The 23,041-nt window shown below is 40.8% G+C and overlaps 1 long non-coding RNA gene across 1 annotated transcript; it reads left to right on the forward strand.

Annotated features, from left to right (window-relative positions):
- Positions 1-3,596: 3,596 nt before the first annotated feature.
- Positions 3,597-4,877, forward strand: LOC143521039 (uncharacterized). Its single transcript, XR_013132610.1, has 3 exons — positions 3,597-3,764; positions 4,344-4,528; positions 4,747-4,877. It is a non-coding gene; the product is annotated as an uncharacterized LOC143521039 (long non-coding RNA).
- Positions 4,878-23,041: the final 18,164 nt, after the last annotated feature.

Raw genomic sequence — 23,041 nt, forward strand, 5'->3', positions numbered from 1 at the left:
ACTGCACTGGCTGAATCAACGCCCAAACCCTCCCCTCCCGACACTTGGGCTCATGTGTCGGGGGGGATCTAGTTTTCCTGCTGCTGAGAGATTGTGTGGTTTGACGCCCCTCTACTGCCAGTGTCAGTTCCCAACTCAGCTCTACAGAAACGGGCAATATGACCAGGTTGACTACAGCGTAAACATATAGGTCTCCCATCGGCTTGGAACCGGTATCGTGAGTCACTATTTGAAGGACCACCCCTAGAATTATTAGGCACTACAGGGGCCTCTAACCGTTTCAGAATAGCATCCAATTGGGTCTGTTGTCGTCGAAGACTTTCCTTTAACTCTGCCAATTCATCTGACGCCGGTGCACAAACAGCACTGGATCCTGCCTCGCACTCTGTTACGGCATAAGTGTTACAGGAGCGCACATGTGGCCGATGACTACCAACTGTTTCACCTTCTTCTACCCAGCGAAAAGCTTCACTGCGGATATCCAAGAAAGCTATAGTGAGGTGTGAACGAACCTGACGCCGTAGCTCCCTCCTCAGCAAACCATCACGCACATGCTCAATAAACTGGTCACGTAAAACAGAATCAGAGTTAGCAAAACAGGTAGAGTCACGACATTTTACAGCTTCCATTAGGGACATGAGAGCATGGGAATATACTCTCAAGGACTCTCCCTCACGCTGTCGCCGTTGGAAGAATTGGGTTTGAAGGCTAATGGAGGACTGAGCACACCCATACATGCTGAATAAAATACTAAAATTTTTCTCTGCCTCATCCCTTTCAGAGAGAGGACGGAACTTAACCTCAGCTCTTGCTTCTCCCTCTAGTAAGTCAAACACTATCAAAGCTTGCTCGGAACGAGGCACGGGACGTAAAACCAAGGACCGACGAACCTTCTCTACCCAGTCCTCTACAGATAGAGAGTCCACCGAAACATCCCCAGAAAACCGGGGACATCTCCTTTCCCTGGGCATATACACATAGCGCTCTGCTACCCCATTAGAGACAGACTGATTTTCGAGACCACCACTTGGGTTGGGGAACTGCACTGAAGAGCTACCTTTTCCTAAATGACCTACCTCTCTAGCTGTGGGCTGGTGAGTTGCTTCCTCCCTGAGCTTACTGTTCTCTGCCCGAAGTTGTTGGACCAGTTCAGTAAGTGCCCTCAGCTGCTCTGCTATATTTTCATCGGCCATGTTGGAAATATCAGAAGAGAAGGAGAAAAATTTAGAACTCTTAAGCACACAAAAAATACTTAATATACACAACAACACAGTATACACAGAATATATACTAATTTACAAAAAAACACAAATAAAATAGTTGCAGCCCCCTCCTGGAAGTTTGCAGTCGTCTCTGTAGGTCCCGATGGCTCCAATAATATCTTCAACCTGTGCTGGCCACTGTTTTTCCCACCACACTTAAAATACTGAGGAACACCACCTGATCCGCTTACTAAAAACAGTACAAAAGTGGAACAGCTTCCAATAACGATTATCCTGCTTGCAGCGCCAATTGTGACCGGGTGGAGGTTCCCACACCACAAATACCCAAATAAATGGGTTAGGCAAGCTGTTCTACACGTCAATAATTTTATTTAGTAACAAGTATTAAAATACTAAGATAAGACAAAGCATAGAACTAAAAATTATACACCGATGCGTGGGCAATTTAAATAAATCCACCGATTTCTAGTCAGTAATGTCGATAGAATTGCTTTGCCTATGATGTAGCTATATGAGCTTACTGCACTAGTTGTGCACACACAAAAATGTCACAACACCAAAGCTTAGAGCCAAAATAAAAGATAACACAGTAAAAACCAATGTGAAACACTCAAACCAAAGAAAAACCAAAGCTAGCATAAATTGCAGGCTTCATATAACTTATAACACGCACAGCTGGGCAATAAAAACACCTATGACTGACAATAGGGTATTGTAATCTGATGCCGCGTGCCCGTGGATAACAGCTGAGTATTACTACACAGAAAACAATTAAGAAAAATATTTAAAAAATGAATGCTACTCAAGCAGATACAAATAGTTCCTCCTACTCTAGTGTTCGCGTTTAAAGACAATGGTGGGAAAAAAACAGTGGCCTGCACAAGCCCGGCCTTGGTCCTTTATACAAGAGAAGAAAATTGAATTATTTTCTCTAGGAACAAACACTACGAGAGTAAGGTATCCTTACATGAACAATACAAGTAACCCGTTTAAGAAAACACATAAAACAGAAAACCTACCAATTAAAACACCTGGGAAAGGTGCACGCTTGGCCTGTTGAGGTGGTCCAGGTACGTCGCTATTCCACTGCGCTTCACATGCTCTAGACCGTGAGGTTGACTGGTCCCCACAACTCCCGAATAGTGAAACAAATCTACATATTAGCATCGGGATGCTACGCTCAACGCCTATAAGCAAATCACAATGGTTGGAGAGCCGTCCGGACCGGAGTGGCCTTCTATTCGACGGAAATTATGCTCAAGGTGTCTACCGCAGCCACTCGCAAATAATCCGGCTGGAGACCGGTTTCCGTAATACACTATATTCAAACACGACACTCCTGGAGACCAGAAACAGACATCACACACGCTCGCACCTGGGCCATTTAACCTCACCACCAGATCACGTGATAGATATTATTAAAATTGTGGAATATATTAAATAGAATTAAATTGCCGTGGGACAACTCCATTAACAGATTAAAAGCTCGCAAACAGTCCAGCCCTACCACACAACATTGAGCTCACGTTAAGGGCCAAATCTCTTGCTGCAGCTTATCCCACTGATCTGATCATGAGCTTGGCAGACGAACTTGTTCAGTTATTACAAATCATTCATTTCAGAAGAACAAAAATGCCCAAAAACAATGCTAAAGACCATGATAAATTTGGATTTACAGTCCACTTTCCAAATGTTTACATAGCACTCAGACTTTTTTTTGACTTTGCCAATAACAAACTGAAGAGGAACAGTCATTCTCCAGACTGGCTCGAATTAAAAATGAGCTCAGGATGAAAATGTGCCAAAATCGGTTGAATTCACTCTCCCTTCTTGCAATAGAATCAGAGTTTGTTAGACAGCTCAACTTTGATGAGTTAGTGGACGACTTTGCAAGAAGGAAGAGCAGAAAGAAACTTTTGTAGAATCCTTAGGTACGGTAGGTTGGCGCGGGGGTGGGGGGGTTGGAGTGTTGGGGGGGCCCTTTGCAAACTCCTGGCCCCGGGGCCCAGACCCCCCATAATCTGGCCCTGGGGAGATGTCACTCACTCTGTGGTGTCTTTTCCCCCCACAGAGAAACAGTAACGAGGTGTGCAGAGCACGCGGGGGAGGGTGGGTTGGCGCACGGGTGATAGGTGTTGTGTGTTGTTATTATAATAATTATTAATTTAACTAATATTATTAAACAATGAAATTATGATTATGTGGACTTTGCTTGTTTTCACATTTTTTAATTGTTCATTTGTAAAAAAAAAAAAAAAAAAAAAAATGCATGCACGCGAGCGCCCCCCTAGACAGACGGCGCCCCTAGCATTTGCCAATATTGCCTAATGGAAGGGCCAGCCCTGCCAGAGCATGCCAGAGAATGCCAGAACCAGAGCCCTATAGAGAGAGAGTCGCGTCAACTCCGTTCACTCCAATGGACCAGTTTTTTTACAGCAATGGCGGATCGTGGAGCCTGTCAATAGTTCCCGGAAGTTAGCAGCAAATACGAGCAGCGCAGTCAAACTGGAGCAGTGGACCATCTGTGATACACTTTTACAGGTTAGTACGCTTAAAAAATCAGATTGTGTATTATAAGGACATCGGAATCAAATTAGCATGTGCATTAAAATGTGAATTAAAGCATTTTAGTGAATTATCCACCTATTAATAAGCAGATTTAGGGAACTAAATCTATGCTAAGACAACGCGAATACGGTTAGCGAGATTTCACATTAACGACCGACAGCCTATTAATTGTAAATTCCTCTCTTAATGCCATTTCACCTAAACGCGATGTTTTTGCGGGGTAGCTAGTATTGGTTAAATATAACATTTGAGTGTGATTGTAGAGTGTGTTGGGTCGAGGAGGTAAAATGAAGATATCCATTTTGGAGTACCGGCTAACGTTTTATTTCCTTTTATTTTATTTATCTATCCTTTTATTTATTTTATTTTCCTTTTTATTTCGTTTTATTTATTTTTATTTTATTTTATTAACGTATTTCCTCAGTTTTTGAAACTGCTGGATATAAAATACGTATACTATTTAGTGTGATTAAGTTTTAAATATTCTATCACTTAAAGAAATAATATAATTATTAGGAGTTCATACTTATTATACCTGTGTCAACACTATAGCTGTGATCAGCAGCTATGGGCCCTGTCTTTACAGGTCCAGTGGTGCATCGTAGTGCAGGGGGCTTCCTCTTTCTGAGTGCGGGGCGATGTACAAAAATGGTGGGAACAGCATCTGTTCTCAGCCTAGTCTTGCCCTGTTTGGTTTTGATGAACTGGTCTGCCTCAAAATGTGCCTGCAGAGTGATGTGAGTTTACTCCTCACACATGACAACTCAGTTTTGTCTACCCATATACATATCCCACAGTGGGTGAATACACAGTATTAGAGAACACTTACTGGATACGTATACACTCATTACACGTATAAAAAACAACCAAGGATGTGCAACAAGTTCATATTCATATCACATCAATACTCATAATAATCATTTTCTCCTGTCTTTTTCTCCTCTCTCTCTTTAAGCCAAAGAACCATAGGGGATTCAATGGAGCCTGCAACTAGATAGCACCCTCACCCTGCACCCGAGTCTGTCTGGAGTCTTTGATTTTTTTTGTTCACTATTCTGTATTTTAATAAATCAGGCATTAAGCTTTCCAATAGTGTGTTTATTGTGAAAAGTGCAAATGCAGTGTTTGATGATTACCTCACATATATATTTGCTGTTGTAATCTTTAGTGAGGGTAAGATTGCTCCTGCTTAGTTGAGACAACCATTTTTTTCTCCTCTCAGTATCAGTGGGGAAACCATACATTTTTGCTCGATTGGAGCATCCCCATGCAACACAGCAAACCATGGTGGACACTACACAAACAACACAGAGGAAAGGAAACAGAAAAACTGCTTGACATGATATTAATATTTGAGATTATTAGAGATTTAATTAATTAATTGCTGTAAATAAGTGTGTATTAAAAAGACAAGATATATATAATTTATCAATGTATATGTCATATACTGTCTGGATGTAAATGTAATGTGTTTTAATGTACCCTTTTAAAGCATATTTCTGCACAATGAAGTCAAAGAAAATTTTCCTTCTGTCAGAAAATGTACATTAGTCATTTAGATTACTTAGGTCACCAATACCATGGGATTACAGATTAATCTAATCTGAATTTCTCACCCCTTCCTGTCCCTTTAAATATATAAATGAACGTAATATATAACAATTATAAAACAATCAAAGCATTAAACAGCAATGTGCTCTAAAATTAGCCTAAAGTTGGTCGCCATATGTTCACAATAATCCTCAAATCGCAGTTCTGTCTATGTGTTTATGCGCTCAAATTGAACTTCCTGGAACTATCGGAAGTCTCCGTGAATCACGTGACCATCAAGCGTTTTGAACTTCCGTTGTCGCGACTCTCTCTCTATACGGCTCTGGCCAGAACATGCCGAACAAGCCGGAACATGCCACATTTCACCGCGGTCAAGCTATCCGCGCTTTTGCGATTCATCCGTGCTTTAAATCTTATTGCGCCTATATGCTTGATTTTACGGTATTTCGCTGCTCACCGCATACTAAGGCTGTCTAAGCACCGAGAAACACTTTGCTATTATTTAAAGAGCTTTCTCTACATTCATAAATACTTTACTTGATTTAACTAATTTACTTGCAACATTAAACACAATTAGTAATGTATTTCAATTGCTTAATAAACACTGAACAAAATAGTTTTAATGTTTGTATTTAGTCTATTGTAGGGCTCCACTACCAGCAATAATGGACTATTGCAATGCTGCAAATGTTCAGGGCAGGGGGTTACTCCATGACTATACATGTTTTTAATAAATCTAGTCCTTATATTTGTAATGATGTTTAAATGTTTGTTTAATTCTGAGACTGTGGTTTCCTATTTGTCTGAATATTCCCATAATGCCAAAAAAATCCTACTACCACCCAAGAATGGGTAGCCTTTGCTTATCCCCGGTGCAAATATAGACAGATTCTGCTGTACCATTTTTAAAAAATCCACATTGAAGTCTTAAATGTTGTTAGGGCTTGGAGATAAACTTAAATGACAAGATTTAAAGCACTCATGTAAATAGGCTCAATTTCTCGGAAATCTCCCATAATGCCAACACAATTCCACTGCTGCATGAGAGTATACACCCTTACCTATCATCACAGTAAGTATTAACAGGTTTCACTGTATCATTTCCTCATAAATCCATTTTAGGTTCACAATGCATTTAGGCGAATTAAAGCACTCATGTCAAATAGGCTGAATTAGGACATCAATTTCTCAGAAATCACCCATAATGCCAACACAATTCCACTGCTGCATGAGAGTATACACCCTTATCTATCATCACAGTAAGTATGAACAGGTTTCACTGTACTATTTCTTCATAAATCCATTTTAGGTTCATAAAGCATTTAGGCAAATTAAAGCACTTATGTAAAATAGGCTGAATTAGGACATCAATTTCTCAGAAATCTGCCATAATGCCAAAACAATTCCACTGCTGCATGAGAGTATACACCCTTATCTATCATCACAGTAAGTATGAACAGGTTTCACTGTACCATTTCCTCATAAATCTATTTTATCTTCATACCACATTTAGGCGAATTAAAGCACTCATGTCAAATAGGCTGAATTAGGACATCAGTTTCTCAGAAATCACCCATAATGCCAACACAATTCCACTGCTGCATGAGAGAATACACCCTTATCCATCATCACAGTAAGTATGAACAGGTTTCACTGTACCATTTCCTCATAAATCCATTTTATCTTCATACCACATTTAGGCGAATTTAAGCACTCATGTCAAATAGGCTGAATTAGGACATCAATTTCCCATAATGCCAACACAATTCCACTGCTGCATGAGAGTATGAACCCTTTACTATGACCACAGTAAGTATGAACAGGTTTCACTGTACCATTTCTTTATAAATCCATTTTAGGTTCACAATGCATTTAGGCGAATTAAAGCACTCATGTCAAATAGGCTGAATTAGGACATCAATTTCTCGGAAATCACCCATAATGCCAACACAATTCCACTGCTGAATGAGAGTATGAACCCTTACCTATCATCACAGTAAGTATTAACAGGTTTCACTGTATCATTTCCTCATAAATCCATTTTAGGTTCACAATGCATTTAGGCGAATTAAAGCACTCATGTCAAATAGGCTGAATTAGGACATCAATTTTTCGGAAATCTCCCATAATGCCAACACAATTCCACTGCTGCATGAGAGTATACACCCTTATCTATCATCACAGTAAGTATGGACAGGTTTCACTGTACCATTTCTTCATAAATCAATTTTATCTTCATACCATATTTAGGCGAATTGAAGCACTCATGTCAAATAGGCTGAAATAGGACATCAATTTCTCAGAAATCACCCATAATGCCAACACAATTCCACTGCTGCATGAGAGTATACACCCTTATCTATCATCACAGTAAGTATGGACAGGTTTCACTGTACCATTTCTTCATAAATCCATTTTAGGTTCATAATGCATTTAGGTGAATTAAAGCACTCATGTAAAATATGCTGAATTAGGACATCAATTTCTCAGAAATCTGCCATAATGCCAACACAATTCCACTGCTGCATGAGAGTATACACCCTTAACTATCATCACAGTAAGTATGAACAGGTTTCACTGTACCATTTCCTCATAAATCCATTTTATCTTCATACCACATTTAGGCGAATTAAAGCACTCATGTCAAATAGGCTGAATTAGGACATCAATTTCTCAGAAATCACCCATAATGCCAACACAATTCCACTGCTGCATGAGAGAATACACCCTTATCCATCATCACAGTAAGTATGAACAGGTTTCACTGTACCATTTCCTCATAAATCCATTTTATCTTCATACCACATTTAAGCACTCATGTCAAATAGGCTGAATTAGGACATCAATTTCCCATAATGCCAAAACAATTCCACTGCTGCATGAGAGTATGAACCCTTTACTATGACCACAGTAAGTATGAACAGGTTTCACTGTACCATTTCTTTATAAATCCATTTTAGGTTCACAATGCATTTAGGCGAATTAAAGCACTCATGTCAAATAGGCTGAATTAGGACATCAATTTCTCGGAAATCACCCATAATGCCAACACAATTACACTGCTGAATGAGAGTATGAACCCTTACCTATCATCACAGTAAGTATTAACAGGTTTCACTGTATCATTTCCTCATAAATCCATTTTAGGTTCACAATGCATTTAGGCGAATTAAAGCACTCATGTCAAATAGGCTGAATTAGGACATCAATTTCTCATAATGCCAAAACAATTCCACTGCTGCATGAGAGTATGAACCCTTTACTATGACCACAGTAAATATGAACAGGTTTCACTGTACCATTTCTTTATAAATCCATTTTAGGTTCACAATGCATTTAGGCGAATTAAAGCACTCGTGTCAAATAGGCTGAATTAGGACATCAATTTCTCGGAAATCTCCCATAATGCCAACACAATTCCACTGCTGCATGAGAGTATACACCCTTATCTATCATCACAGTAAGTATGGACAGGTTTCACTGTACCATTTCTTCATAAATCCATTTTATCTTCATACCACTTTTAGGCCAATTAAAGCACTCATGTCAAATAGGCTGAATTAGGACATCAATTTCTCAGAAATCTTCCATAATGCCAAAACAATTCCACTGCTGCATGATAGTATGAATCTTTAACTATCATCACAGTAAGTGTGGACAGATTTCACTGTACCATTTCCTCATAAATCCATTTTAGGTTCATTCTGCATTTAGGTGAATTAAAGCACTCATGTCAGATAGGCTGAATTAGGAAATCAGTTTCTCAAAAATCTCCCATAATGCCAAAACAATTCCACTGGGGTGGAATGGTCAGGGGTAATCTCTTGACTTCTTGTAATTTTAACTTTTTCTTCTTCTTCTTCTTCTTCTTCTTCGTCTTTCGGCCATTCCTGTTTAGGGGTTGCCACAGCGGGTCAAACTCCTCCATCTGGCCCTGTCTTGAGTGTCCTCCACTGACACACCAGCCACTCTCATATCCTCTACCACTGCATCCATAAACCTCCTCTTAGTTCTACCTCTCCTCCTCTTGCCTGGAAGTTCCATCCTCAAGACTCTCCTACGAATATACCTCTCCTCCCTCCTCTGTACATGTCCAAACCATCTCAATCTCGCTTCTCTAACTTTATCTTCAAAACATGCTACATGTGCTGATCCTCTAATAAAATCATTTCTGATCCTATCCTTCCTCGTCACTCCAAATGAGAATCTCAACATCTTCATCTCAGACACCTCCATCTCCCTCACCTGTCTCTTTGTCAGTGCCACTGTCTCCAGTCCATACAACATAGCAGGTCTCACTACTGTCCTATAGATCTTTCCTTTCATTCTAGCCGACACCCTTCTATCACAGATCACCCCAGACACTCTACACTACCCTGCCTGCACTCTCTTCTTTACCTCTCTTTCACTTCCTCCATTACTCTGTACCCTCGACCCTAAATAGGTAAACTCGTCAACCTTCACCAAATCAACTCCTTGTAACTGGACCTGTCCACCGTCTGCCCTATCATTCACACACATGTACTCTGTTTTACTCCTGCTCACTTTCATTCCCCTGCTCTCCAAAGCATATCTCCATCTTTCCAAGCTCACCTCCACCTGCTCCCTACTCTCACTACAGATCACAATGTCATCAGCAAACGTCATAGTCCAAGGGGACTCCTGCCTAACCTCGTTCGTCAGTCTGTCCATGACAATTGTGAACAGGAAGGGACTCAGGGCTGATCCCTGATGTAGTCCTACCCCCACTTTAAACCCGTCTGTCATTCCTACCGCACATCGCACTGCTATCACACTGTTCTCATACATATCCTGCACCACCCTCACATACTTTTCTTCTACTCCTGACTTCCTCATACAATACCACAGCTCCTGTCTTGGTACTCTATCATAAGCTTTCTCTAAGTCAACAAACACACAATGTAACTCCTTCTGTCCTTCCCTATACTTCTCCATTAACTCTCAAAACAAACATAGCATCTGTGGTGCACTTAGCTGGCATGAAACCATACTGCTGCTCACAGATCTCTACCTCTCCTCTAAGCCTAGCTTCCAATACTCTTTCCCACTGTTGACTGATCAACCTTATTCCCCTGCAATTACTAGAGCTCTGAACGTCGCCCTTATTCTTGAAAATTGGCAACATTATGCTTCGTCTGCACTCCTCAGGCATCTTCTGAACTTCCAAGATTCTGTTAAATAACCCAGTCAAAAACTCCACTGCTGTCTCTCCCAAACATTTCCATACCTCCACTGGAATATCATCCGGTCCAACTGCCTTACCACACTTCATTCTCCGAATTGTAGCCCTTACTTCCTCCTTGCTCACCTGGGGCACTTCCTAATTCACAACCTCTACCTCTTCTAACCTTCTTTCCCTTTCATTCTCTTGATTCATCAGTTCCTCAAAATACTCCTTCCACCTTCCCAAGACACTCTCCTCACCACACAACACATTTCCACCTTTATCCTTTATCATCATAACCTGCTGCACATCCTGCCCATCACGGTTTCTCTGTCTGGCCAATCTGTACAGACCCTTTGCCCCTTCCTTAGTGTCCAACTTCTCATACAGCTTGCTATATGCCTTCTCTTTAGCTTCTGCCACTGCTCTCTTTGCCTTACGACACATCTCCTTGTACCTCTGTCTACTTTCCTCATCTCGCTGAAAATCCCAATTCTTTTTAGCCAACCGCTTTCCTCTCAAACTTTCCTGAACTTCCTCATTCCACCACCACAACTCCTTGTCTATCTTCCTCTGACTTGAGGTCACACCAAGTACCTTCCTAGCCACATCCCTTACTGCATTTGAAGTCTCATCCCAGGTATCCAGAACACCACCACCATTACTGTAAAGGTATGTTTCTTTCTCAGTAGAAAGCACCTTCTTGTGTTCAGCAATGAGCGGAGGGTCACGGAGGATCACCTGGTACTAATCTTCAATTGAGCGTAACACTCTGCAGAGAAGTGTGTGGCAGGGAGCTCCCGGAACAATTGAGGAACAAACAACTCTCTTGTAAACAGGAGGAGTTTATTCGCACAGGCAGGCTGTATCTGAAATGTTCAAAGATGAGAGGGCGCTCCTCTCATTTATACATACACAGACCATCCCTTTGCACGCAAGCAGCAGGGTGGGCTCAATATTGCTATTCTAACATAGGTAATAAATCCTACCCTATATGGAAATATCACAGTCTTCTCATGCAAGCATTTTGTGCAGACTGAGCATAATTCATCTGCATGTCGCATAGTGGACAGGAAGCACAATACCTGAGAGGAAATGATAAGCCTGCTTTGACATATAAAGACCTTTCACATACAGGGTGAAGGGACCTTTCACATACAATGTGACAGGGGGTGAAATAAGGTGACAGGGGTCACAGAGAACATAAGAAAGGACACAATGTTCACAAGGTCTTGAGTTAATCATGAGTATAAAAAGACATAATATTCCTTCAATTACCCAGTACCTGCCTCACCTCATCCCTGAATTTTACACCACAGTCCTCATCCTTTAACTTCCACCACCTGATTTTAGGTTCCACTCTCACTCTCTTCCTCTTCTTCACCTCCAAAACCATCCTACATATCACCATCCTATGCTGTTTAGCTACACTCTCCCCTGGTAACACCTTGCAATCACTAACTTCTTTCAGGTTTTGTCTCCCACAGAGGATATAGTCGACCTGTGTGCATCTTCCCCCACTCTTATACGTTACCCTGTGATCTTCCTTTATCTTAAATTAAGTTTTAACTACAGCCATCTTTATCCTTTTAGCAAAATCTACCACCATTTGTCCTTCCGTATTCCTTTCATTAACACCATATCTACCCAACACCTCCTCATCACCACTGTTCCCTCCACCAACATGTCCATTTAAATCTGCTCCAATAACCACTCTCTCTTCTTTAGGAACCTTCATCTAACTCTCTCCAGAATTCTTCTTTCTCCTCCACATCACAACCTACCTGAGGAGCATAACCACTGATGACATTCATCATCACCCAATCAATCGCTAACTTTACACAGATCACCCTGTCACTTACTCTCTTTACCTCCACTACACTCTTACTAAACTCATCCTTCAGGATTACCCCTACTCCATGTCTCTTCCTGTCTACACCATGATAGAAGAGTTTGAAGCCACCACCAATGCTCCTGGCCTTGCTCCCCTTCCACTTGGTCTCCTGTACACACAGTATATCTATCTTCCTCCTCTCCATCGCATCAGCTAGCTCTCTCCTTTTGTCATAGAGCCCACATTCAACATACCAACTCTAACCTCCACCCTCCTGCTCTGCCTCCTCTCCTTCAGCTTCAGAACCCTCTTCCCTCCTCTCCTCCTCCTCCTTGTCCCAACAGTAGTCCAATTTCCACTAATGCCCTGTTGGACAACAGCACCAGTGGAGGTCGTTGTTAACCCGGGCCTCGACCGATCCGGTATGGAATTTCTATTTTTGATCCGCATCATTTGATTTGCCGCAGTTTTTACACCGGAAGCCCTTCCTGGCGCAACCCTCCCTATTTATCCGGGCTTGGGACCAGCACTAAAATACACTGGTGTGTGCACCCTAGTGGCTAGTTTATTGGCTATTTAGTTAGTGGCTATTTGACATGAGTGCTTTAATTCACCTAAATGCATTATGAACCTAAAATGGATTTATGAAAATATGGTACAGTGAAATCTGTCCAAACTTAATGTGATGATAGGTAAGGGTACATACTCTCATCCAGCAGTGGAATGATGACAAACCCGATGACAAACTCAGTTTAGGAAAAATTGAGGCCTGTGTAAGAGATATTAAATGCTGGATGTCTCTAAACTTCCTACAATTAAATGAGGACAAAACAGAAGTTCTCCTTGTGGGCCCTAAGGCCGCAAGACAGAAAATTCCAAATTTAATGCTTAATCTTGCAGACTATCCCATTACACCTGGCACAGTAGCCAAAAACCTAGGCATCATACTCGACTCCGACCTATCATTTGATAAATATATAGATAATACTACTAGGATAGCTTTTCTACATCTCCGCAATATTGCCAAATTAAGAAATGCATTATCACAGGATGATGCAGAAAAATTGGTGCACGCCTTTGTTAGCTCTAGACTAGACTACTGCAATTCACTACTGTCAGGATGTTCAAATAGGAATCTAAATAAACTTCAAATAGTTCAAAATGCCGCAGCTAGAGTTCTGACCAGAACTAGAAAATTTCAGCATATTAGACCAGTCCTATCAGCCCTGCATTGGCTCCCAGTTAAATTTCGTATTGATTTTAAAATTCTATTATTAGCATATAAAGCACTACACGGGCTTGCTCCTGAATACCTCCAGGAACTTATTTCCTACTATGAACCCCCACGTCAACTAAGATCACAGGGTGCTGGTCTGTTATTAGTTCCACAAATTAACAAGGTAACAGCAGGGGGAAGAGCCTTTTCTTATAAGGCCCCCCAGCTTTGGAATAATCTTCCTAAATGTGTCCGGGACTCTGACACAGTCACAATCTTTAAATCTAGGTTGAAAACCCACTTATTTAGTCTAGCGTTTGATAATTAATATCCCCCTTAGATAAAGGTACAGATCCAGGGGTTCATAGACGAAGGGTTTTATGGTAGACTGGGGTGCTGGTGCTGTCATCCTGTCACTGCTCGTGGTCACTCAAGTTTGTTGACGGTGCAGTGGACGGATGCCATTGTCTCAGAATGCCCCCAAGCCTATGTTACCTTCTGGTCCTGCCTTTTTTAGCTAGGCTGTAATAATTTAACTTAGTGCCGGAGTTGCTGCCACACTCCAGAAATGTTTATAATTTTACCTGTCCTGTACATGTCCTCATACAGAGCTAATTTTCCCTGTTTCATTTCTCCACATGGCTGCCCGCCTGCTTGAGGAATAATGAGATGAGGAGAGACAAGCGATCCATCCTGGGCCGGCCACCTCCTGCCTAACCGGATGCCTACACCATGATGGACATTATTACATCTTTTATATTCTGTCTAAATGGACATTATTGCATCTTTTACATTCTGTCTACATTCTGTCTATATTGTTGTTGTTGTCATGGTGACCGGTGTCGGCCAGAGGAGGATGGGCTCCCCCCCTGAGTCTTGGTTCCTCTCAAGGTTTCTTCCTCATGCAAAAACTAGGGAGTTTTTCCTTGCCACTGTCGCCTTTGGCTTGCTCACTGGGGGCTAGGACTCGGCACTTGTAAAGCTGCTTTGTGACAACAACTGTTGTAAAAAGCGCTATATAAATAAAATTTGATTTGATTTTATTTGATTTGAATTGTTTTGACATTATGGGAGATTTCTGAAAAACTGATGTCCTAATTCAGCCTATTTTACATGAGCGCTTTAATTTGACTAAATGCATTGTGAACCTAAAATGGATTTATGAAGAAATGGTACAGTGAAACCTGTTCATACTTACTGTGGTCATAGAAAAGGGTTCATACTCTCATGCAGCAGTGGAATTGTTTTGGCATTATGAGAAATTGATGTCCTAATTCAGCCTATTTGACATGAGTGCTTTAATTCGCCTAAATGCATTGTGAACCTAAAATGGATTTATGAGGAAATGATACAGTGAAACCTGTTAATACTTACTGTGATGATAGGTAAGGGTTCATACTCTCATTCAGCAGTGTAATTGTGTTGGCATTATGGGTGATTTCCGAGAAATTGATGTCCTAATTCAGCCTATTTGACATGAGTGCTTTAATTCGCCGAAATGCATTGTGAACCTAAAATGGATTTATAAAGAAATGGTACAGTGAAACCTGTTCATACTTACTGTGATGATAGATAAGGGTGTATACTCTCATGCAGCAGTGGAATTGTGTTGGCATTATGGGAGATTTCCGAGAAATTGATGTCCTAATTCAGCCTATTTGACATGAGTGCTTTAATTCGCCGAAATGCATTGTGAACCTAAAATGGATTTATAAAGAAATGATACAGTGAAACCTGTTAATACTTACTGTGATGATAGGTAAGGGTTCATACTCTCATTCAGCAGTGGAATTGTGTTGGCATTATGGGTGATTTCCGAGAAATTGATGTCCTAATTCAGCCTATTTGACATGAGTGCTTTAATTCGCCGAAATGCATTGTGAACCTAAAATGGATTTATAAAGAAATGGTACAGTGAAACCTGTTCATACTTACTGTGATGATAGATAAGGGTGTATACTCTCATGCAGCAGTGGAATTGTGTTGGCATTATGGGAGATTTCCGAGAAATTGAGCCTATTTGACATGAGTGCTTTAAATCTTGTCATTTAAGTTTATCTCCAAGCCCTAACAACATTTAAGACTTCAATGTGGATTTTTGAAAAATGGTACAGCAGAATCTGTCTATATTTGCACCGGGGATAAGCAAAGGCTACCCACTCTTGGGTGGTAGTAGGATTTTTTTGGCATTATGGGAATATTCAGACAAATAGGAAACCACAGTCTCAGAAATAAACAAACATTTAAACATCATTACAAATATAAGGACTAGATTTATTAAAAACATGTATAGTCATGGAGTAACCCCCTGCCCTGAACATTTGCAGCATTGCAATAGTCCATTATTGCTGGTAGTGGAGCCCTACAATAGACTAAATACAAACATTAAAACTATTTTGTTCAGTGTTTATTAAGCAATTGAAATACATTACTAATTGTGTTTAATGTTGCAAATAAATTAGTTAAATCAAGTAAAGTATTTATGAATGTAGAGAAAGCTCTTTAAATAATAGCAAAGTGTTTCTCGGTGCTTAGACAGCCTTAGTATGCGGTGAGCAGCGAAATACCGTAAAATCAAGCATATAGGCGCAATAAGATTTAAAGCACGGATTAATCGCAAAAGCGCGGATAGCTTGACCGCGGTCACGTGGGACACATAAAACCAAACTACCCGGGTAGATGAACATTGATGGACTTTATTTATTTCGTTTCATTTTATTCAGAGCTCTGATGTTTTTTTTTCCTTTCCTATTGAAATAGACAATCGTTTTCTCACTTGTTCTTATTAAAATAAACACCGGCAATGTTTTTCCACCTTTACTAACTGGTACATATCCTCCTCCTTGAAAAGAACCATAGATCAAGGGCGCTCAGTCAATATCTCCTGATAACTTCTAAAGAGCCACCCTTACCCTTACACAGAGAAGTGACCCCTCCTCATTAAATAACTGACTCACCAACTAAATCTCATTCTGAAACCAAGATTCAAGAAAAAGTGATTTATTTTTTAGAGATAATGTCTCTATTATTCCATATAATATAACAATGTGGTGAGAAATAATTGTGCTTATAAACCAAATTCCAGGCCAGGAGAACCTGTTTATGGAACACTGACAGTTTGGCAGGAAGTTTATCTACATTATAGTTACACCTCAGAAGGAAGTGTAGGCCACCAAAACGGGAAAAAATGTAGAGGGGAATAAAGTTCCAAATTGATGTAGGATTTTTAATGAAATTTCTAGCCCAATTAATTTTAAATGTGTTATTCATGGTAGTAAAGTCCAAAAAAATAAGTCCTCCAGATTCATATCTATTCATTACAACACTTTTCCTTATATAATGTGTACAATTCCTCCAAAGGAAGTTGAAGAGCATTTGATCGATAGTTGTACTAATTTTACCATCTAGCTGTAGTGAAACTGCAGCATAAGATAGTCTGGAAAGTCCCTCTGCTTTAGTTAATAATATTCTGCCCCACAAAGACAAATCCCTCTGTAACCACTGATTAAGCTTCTTTTAAGTTTTCTGAATGATTGGAGTAAAATTTAAGGAAGATCCTAATTTTTGATTCTTGGTGATCACAAGGCCCAAATATTTAATCTCCTCTCTTACCATAATATTGCAGATAAACTGAACATCACAGTTTTTGACTGGTAGCAGTTCACATTTTTTAATATTTAAACATAAACCAGAAGCCTTTGATGATATTGAGAGCAATGGGTATTTGATTTACATCTTTTAGAAAGAGTGTAGTATCATCGGCCAATTGACTAATAAAAATATCCCTGCCAGCTATGGAGATTCCTTGAATATTACTGTTAATAATATGAGTTGCGAGAATTTGTGTAGAAAGTAAAAATAGATAGGGAGAAAGTGGACATCCTTGCCGGATACCTCGTTTGAGGTTGAATCTGGGGGTCATACCATGTTTTAATTTGATAGAGCTATTGCTGTTAGCATACAGGGTTTGAATGGCCTTACCAAAGTAAGTACCAAAGCCAAACTTTTCTAGAGAACGAAAGATAAATTGATGTTCTATTGTGTCAAAGGCCTTATAGAAATCCAGGAAGAGAATGAAGCTGTTATCAGCTATCAAGTCAGAGTAATCAAGCACATCCAGTACAAGTCTGATGTTGAGATGTGACGATTTCTCATAAAGCCTGACTGTGTTTCGCCAATAACTGTGTCCAAGACTACTTTAAGTCTCTTAGCAAGCATATTGGCAAAGATCTTGTAATCATTATTGAGGAGAGAAATGGGTCTCCAGTTATCAATTAAAAGTACATCCTTGTCAGACTTAGAGATCAACGTGATGATGCCCTGAGTAAGGCATCATCAGATAAGGAATGGAAATCTGTATTAAGTTGTTTGGCAAACAGAAATAAAGCTTTACGTTTGTAGTTCTGTCTTAAACCATACCTGTCAAGTGTCCCGTTTTGGCCGGGACAGTCCCGTATTTTACCGCTCTGTCCCGGCGTCGTCCCGTATTTTTATTTTCCCGTATTTGTCCCATATTTTCAGTTTTCAATTTTTATTTTTTTAAAGCATTCATGGGCCGCTCCAAACAGAATTCTGTCACTAGCCTCGCGAGAACTGCCACCCAGACTACTGCAGATGACAGTTCTCGCGAGGCTAGTGACAGAATTCTGTTTGGAGCGACACATGAATGCTTTAAAAAAAATAATAATAATTAAAACTTGCGGGTTTAGTGTCGACAGTGGGAGCAAACCTGGAACAACAAATCAGAGATGGATTTAACAAGAGAAGGCAGTCCTGCCTAAAAAGCTTAGCGTACGTGTGAATACCTTGACGAATGGGACAGGGAATTTACTTTCCTAAAGTGGAGCATGAAGGGGCATAGCTACTTATTCTGTAAGATATGTAGCTGTGATTTTAGTGCCTCTCATGAGGGAAGGAACGATGTCCGACAGCACGAACAATCTGCCAAGCACAAACGCGAGATGTCCCCATTTGTAGCTAGAAATACCACTAGAAAATTAATTTTTTTATTCATTTGTAGTTCAAAACATATTTGGGGTGTTTTTTCTTCACTTTTTTTTCTTCACAATCTGCCAAGCACAAACGCGAGATGTCCCCATTTGTAGCTAGAAATACCACTAGAAAATTAATTTTTTTATTCATTTGTAGTTCAAAACATATTTGGGGTGTTTTTTCTTCACTTTTTGCCACTCCAAAGATGTTTTCGTTTCTCCTACAGCCTCGATTGCAGCTATATGCAAATAACTGATTATGGAAATTAGGCGATGACGTCATATACGAGAAATGTCCCGTATTTTTAAATACAAAACTTGAAAGGTATGTCTTAAACCCCTGGCATTAAGAGAAACTATAAAGACAAAGTGAATAGAAAAAGGAAAAAAAAACTATCTAATGAAAACTAACTGCTCCATACAAATATCACTTAAAGGGAACCGAGAGCTGCATTATTAACAAGAAATGCTAGCAGAGTTAAACCAAACAACAGGTCAACTGAACACATTGCCTATACAGGCCAGCATCAGACAGTTGTGTTTTTTGTTGTTGTTGTTTTTTAGTCACATTGTTAAAGATGAGAATGAGGTGAAAGAAACACAAATCAGAGCTAAGCTACAGCTGTTACCAAAGTCTTCAGGAAGGGGGATTAATCTCTGATCCATTAATGAAGGCCCGACCTCCAACAAAATGTGCTGTTTTACCCTCTTTTCTGGCCTTCTCGACTAGGGGCCACAATTTGTTCCTGCGATCTCTGTCCTCTTTAGTGAGATCCTCTGCAAATCTCAGGCCCTTGTCTCGTAAAAAATGGGATGTCTTAGCAGCTTTCCATACAGCATCTCTGCAGACTCGTGAAGAGAACTGTAGGATTATTCCTCTAGGCTTGGAGCCAGTTGGTCGCTTGGCGCCGAGACGATGCACTGTATCGATTGCATCAGCGAGCTTGGTCTTCCATTCTGGGAGGACATCCAGACAAATCTCAACTGTCTTCTGCCGTACATCTTCCTTCTCCAGCTCTTTTACTCCATAAAGTCGTAAGTTCCATTTCCGTGAGTATCTTTCCAGTTCAGAAATCCTTAGCCGACTGTCCTCTACCAGTCTTTCCTCGTGAGAAACTCGCTTTTCAAGTGTAAATACTTTTTCTTTTATGTCCTTAATTTCAGCACAGGCAAAATCAATGGTCTTCTTTAAGCCTTCAATTTTCAACACATTTGTACCGACCATTTTCTCAATGTTGTCAGACCTGGTATTTATTAGTGCAGACAGCGAGGCAACTATGTCATCAGCGTTGGCTTGATTGGAGTTATCACGAGTATACATCACCTTCTTTGGGGCTGGCGATTTGCTCGGAGTGACAGGAAAGGAAGGGAAGTCTTCCAGATCGTCCTCAACTACAGGAAGAATCACAGGAGCAGCGTAGCTATACAGGCTATCGATTAGCATATTGCCAGCATTAGCATTAGCTCCAGGCGGCGAGGCTTTTGAACCTTCCAAAGTTCGGCTCCTATTGCGTTTTACAGACATGTTCAAATTCTCTTCTCTATCCGTGGTATAAGAGTGTCAAGGCAGTGACAGTTTATTAAAGAGCAAACTATAACTCCACTGTTAATAAAGACTGAAACTTTGCAGCGCTCGGTGAAAGCGTGTGCTCACTTGTCCATCTTGGCACGCCCCGCGCTCAAAAGGTCCAGTGCGCTAAACTTGACTGCGGTTGGAAGGAGTTAATGTTAGTTAGCTCAGCTACCTTAAAGAAAACCATGCCACACTGTGTTGCCGTTGGATGTTATTTCCAGTCAAAAGGCAGTGGGAAGACTGATATTAGTCTTCACAGTTTTCCCAAAGATAAAAATTTGTGAAGCAGCGTGTGGACGAACACAGCTACCAAAAGACCCGCGGTTTTGCTCTCTTCAGTCCCGATGCGTTTGAGTCATTCAGTAGAGCCTGACTGGTGAGAGAGTTGACGGATGCTGTTGGTTTTAAACGTAGACTAAAACACAGTGCAGTGCCCACAGTTTTCCCACACAGAAAGTCCAAAAGCCCCAGAATGTGGAGCGAGAACCACACAAAGAAACGTGAACATAAACATGCACTGGATTCTCTCCTGGCGTCCCGGCAACAACGTTTACCGCTAACGTTTACTGCTTCTCCCTCGTTTACCGCTAACGTTTAAACCTTTCAAAGTGTAATACAGTAAATATAGTAATGTAATATTATATCATGTAATATAATATAATATAATATATAAGCCTTTGAAAAGACTATAAAAAGAATGTAAAGTTATGGCCAGTCACTGCAACCATTTGACGGCACTACCTGCTGCGCGGCGCGCCCGTCAGCAGTTATAAAAATGGCGACCTACGTGCAGCGGGAATTTACCGAAAATCTAATAAATCTGCTACTTTTTGTGATTTTTTACGTGTCTTAATAATTTAGAGTAATTACACAATATTAAGGCTTACATATGTTATCAGCCGGGGTTCCCTTTAAGGCTGTAAAAGCTGTTTTGCTGAGTTCTCTTAACAGTGCACTATTATATTTATTTGATAGTTATTTTAAATTATTTTTTTGTTCCCTAAGGTGGATGGTATTATTTATTTCAGTTCAGTAAAACGTTTTGTATACTATTACCTAGTTTGTCTTTTTTTACCACTGTAATAGTATTGTTTTTTCTTGTGAGAGGTATTAAAAAGGTCTTAAGTCATTGAATTTGCGATTTTAAAATGTGCAGATACCCTGATTTCCCAGTCAACTTCAGTCTACCACTGGAACCATGTGCAAGGCTGAGCTAGACCACCAGCCTCAAAATTTCTAGCCCTGCTTTAGTGGCTTTAGATAAGAGTCCCACAGCAATACAATATTCTCAATATAATTTTGTGGTTGTGCTTTGATGTACATTGGTGGAGGAGGTGGTAGGACTATGCAAAAATCTGCACATGGGAACAAATATGCATCAGTAACTCACTTGAAAATTTGCATCAGTAACATGTGCTCAATTTGGCCAGTAACATGTGCTCAGTCAGGCGTAGAGGTTTTGGCCTTGACAGCACCCAGAAAGGCGGCAGTGGAAGACTTGGACTCCTGGAGTTTCACACCCTCTGGATGAAGCTGCAGAAATACCTGGTACATGCACACACATTACAGCAGGCACTTCCTGTAGAGCTACAGCAATTCCCAGTTTGGCTTTTCCCATGAGTTTGGCATTGGTGCTATAGTAGTCTAAGAACCAGGAGAACCCTCCATTGCTCTGGGGGTTAAACTGTCTCTCCTGCAGTGTCCAAGGCATAACCGCGGGAAGTAGGGGTGCTGGGGGTGCTGCAGCACCCCCTGTGGGCACTACGAGTATAACTTCAAACATCTGTAACTAAAGAAAAACGATAGATACCAAAAAATAAAAATGAATAAAACAAATAAAAAAAAAAATCAAATTGTTACTACTACTACTACTTCTAATAATAATAATAATCTGGTTACAGTCCTTTCTTCATCCACAGCAGCTAAATGGTGACCGAGTGCGCCTGGAACTTCAATTAAAAATGCTTGATGATGTCATTCAAGGTTCACAGTGCAACAGCGTGCAGGACATAGCAACAAGCATATCTAAGCTCCATCCTCAAACACGAAGTGTTTTCCAACAAGCTGAAAACTTTATAAAGCTTTGCCTCAGCCTTCCTGTCTCAGCCGCTTCATCTGAGAGAACGTTCGCTTGGAGTGAGATTTGAACCTGTAGGCGGTGGCGAGTGTAAATTTTTGAGGGGTGGGGTGGGGGGGGGGGGGGTGGCGAACGTAAGTTGTCGACGGGGGGGGGGGGGGGGGGGGGGGTGAACGTAAAATGGACACAAATTAAGTGTTATATCGCGATCTATCGATCGCTGGTGGTTGGCGCCAGAGCGAACTAGTAACTCATTGAATCATAGATATGGATCAGAGGTAAATAAACTAGATTTTTTTTTCGGCGTGAGATATCGGAAGTGTGACGTGAGAGCGTGTGAAGACGGTCAAATGCGTGAGAGTTGGCAACCCTGAGGTAGGACAGTGGTTTGTCCTGCCGCTGTGCAGAGTGCATTTCTCTGTTAAATAGCTGGTGTATATGTATCTTGTGTGCTGTACTTGCTGTCAAACTCAGAGTGTAGGGCTTGTATTTGCATATTTGCTGTGACGTTGTAAAGCGCAACACTACCCCCCCCCCCCCTTTCAGCACCCCCTAAGCAAAATACCTTACCCCGGGCCAAGGGCCAAGGAGTTTCAGTCATAGGCACTGGTTGATTTTGCCGAATTAGCTATGAGCTTCATAGCTGTGTGGTACATATGCTCTCGTTACCTCATCAGGAGATCTTTAATCACCGCGATACAGACCGTTCGGGCACTATGAGCTCCCATGAGATGCGAGAAGCACTGGCTGAAGCAGGTAAGGAGTGTTTAGAGCAGTGGCGGATGCAGCCGGCAATTTTTGGACGGGCCAAAGTGTAATTGGG

Source organism: Brachyhypopomus gauderio, chromosome 8, assembly GCF_052324685.1.
Source record: "Brachyhypopomus gauderio isolate BG-103 chromosome 8, BGAUD_0.2, whole genome shotgun sequence".
Classification (NCBI taxonomy): Eukaryota; Metazoa; Chordata; class Actinopteri; order Gymnotiformes; family Hypopomidae; genus Brachyhypopomus; species Brachyhypopomus gauderio.